The sequence below is a fragment of the Seriola lalandi genome, unplaced genomic scaffold, assembly GCF_002814215.2.
Source record: "Seriola lalandi dorsalis isolate HSWRI2012SDOR001 ecotype SW California unplaced genomic scaffold, Sedor1 jcf7180002054981, whole genome shotgun sequence".
Lineage (NCBI taxonomy): Eukaryota > Metazoa > Chordata > Actinopteri > Carangiformes > Carangidae > Seriola > Seriola lalandi.
The window spans coordinates 1065943-1068029 of record NW_019525661.1 but is presented as its reverse complement, the minus strand read 5'-3'; the positions used below and the strand labels follow the sequence as shown (position 1 = coordinate 1068029).

Below are 2087 nucleotides of genomic sequence, written 5' to 3'. Positions count from 1 at the left end.
CTCTCTCTCCAAGGGCTCTGCAGTTTGTTCTTTAGTCCAGGTGAACGTTTCTACCAAATTTTAAAAGTTCCGTCAAGATGTTCCTGAGATATCGACAACAAATGAAAACAATATGATTTATAATATAATAAAAATAAAACAATGTGTTGGAAGCATTCATGGACTAACCAGAGCAGACTTCACCTGCTGAGGAGACTCAGGTGTGTCTGGGTGCAGGCAGCAGCTTTTATGTGCTGGCGTCAGCAGTTTATTTTGTTGCTGGAACAGCAGCATCTCACCAGCAGACATGAAGGGACTAAATAAAGCGGTGAAGCGGCTCCTCTGTTCTGGGGTGATCCCTGGATACAGTGAAGCTGGTGGGAGAGAGAAAAATGACAATTTGGCCATTTGTCATTAAAATGTGGATAAAACCACAACAACAGGAACCACTTCCTGTTACTGAGGTACAACACGGCTCATCTCGGTCCAGCTGTCCCGAACCTTTAGCTTACACAGACCTTTTTCACAGCACAGCTGTTCGGCCTATCAAACACAGGACTAACTAAACACACTATTAATTGTTGCACTACATTGTAAAAAAAAAAGAAAAAAGAATTATTATAAAACAGAATTATCATTGCTTTTCCTGCCGGGGCTGTGAATGTGATTCACTGACTCCACTGGTTCCCAAAGACGTGGTTGATAGAAAAGTGTGGGAACCACCAAGGACCAAAGCCACTGGGAACAGTGCAATCAGACAAAAGAAACAGAGACATTGAGGCATTACTTTTCCTATTATCAGTGTCTGACTTTCAGTCTTATCAGTGTCATATTGTGATGCGGTGTGTGTGTTCAGCATTCACACCTGGTGCAAGGAGGAAACAAGCAACAGGTATGAAAGGAGCAAATTCTAATTCAGTTCAGTTTATTTTATGGTAAATGTATTTATAACGTTTCACAGACATGTTAAGTAGTCTGTAGTAATCTGGATATTGTATTTTTCCAGATAAATTCTGTCCCTGTTAGGGTTTGGGCTGTGGTCCATCTCAGTGGAAATTTGTCTTTGGCTTCTCCCAAAGAAAGTACAATTAAAAAAAAGTACAATAACAAATAAATGCCAGAGTGCAGATCTTATAAAAAAACAAAACAAGTAGTAAAGTAAAGTTTCGTCTTGTTCAGGCTGGCAGTCGGGGCCCTGAATCGACAGCTAGACGGAATCAGTTCCAACTCTGAGTGTAGTGAGTGTGAGGTGTCAGCAGCTATGTGTTTATCATTCCTGTGAACACTGTCAAATATTCACCTTCCCTGCAATGTGAACAGAGATGCTGACATTTGTGAGATGCTTTCAACCGGGCTCCTGTTAGCTTTATTAAAAAATATGTGTCCTAGCTAAAAGTCAGGGTCTGATCAGTGATTGTGCCCAAGTATTTCAAATGTTCTATTTGATCTACAGCCTGGCTCTTGTGTATGACAGGGTGGGTGTTACTGGTTCCTCTTATATAGCTGGAAGTGGAATGTGTATGTGATAAGTAATGGAAACAACGTGCCCCGGAGCGAAGAGTCATATCAGGATGTTCCAATAGTCCATCCGTCAGGTCGTAAAACTGCTGCAATATTACCTCGTGCTGCACTTTAAAACGCCCGGAACAGTGGAAATGACATTGCACTCACACACATTACAGTCACACTCGGACGTTGTTCTGCAGAGTTCAGGCGGTGTTTGGCTCTACTGCAGCAAATCGGTGAGTAGTCATTTCAGTTTACAGGAAACATTATTTCTTATTTTTTATGACAGTTTTTATAAGTGGAGGTGATTTCTTTGCGGTAAAAAGTCAAAAAGTCTCCTGTCATTGGAACAGTTCTCGTTCAACATGTACTGCAGTGAACAGTCCAGAATACAAATGTCTCTGCTGTTGTTTCAGCTCACACACTCACACAGCACACACACATCTGTTCTCATTTCTGCACACACTCTGTAAATCACCAAACCGCTATCAGCTGCTCCAGCAATTGACTCAACACTGGACAAAAACATAAAGCAAAATCCACAGAAGAAGTCATGCACTGAGAAATGATTGATTTATAGTCATAGGCTTAGAACTCGCTTA

The 2087-nt window shown here is 41.3% G+C and overlaps 1 protein-coding gene across 1 annotated transcript in view; it reads left to right on the top strand.

Moving 5' to 3' along the window:
* Positions 1-1626: 1626 nt before the first annotated feature.
* The window catches only part of frrs1a (ferric-chelate reductase 1a), a 13040-nt gene continuing 12579 nt past the window's right edge, over positions 1627-2087 (top strand). The window contains exon 1 of the mRNA XM_087171809.1: positions 1627-1721. The gene's annotated coding sequence lies outside the window, so the exon portion shown is untranslated. The remainder of the gene's footprint in view (positions 1722-2087) is intronic.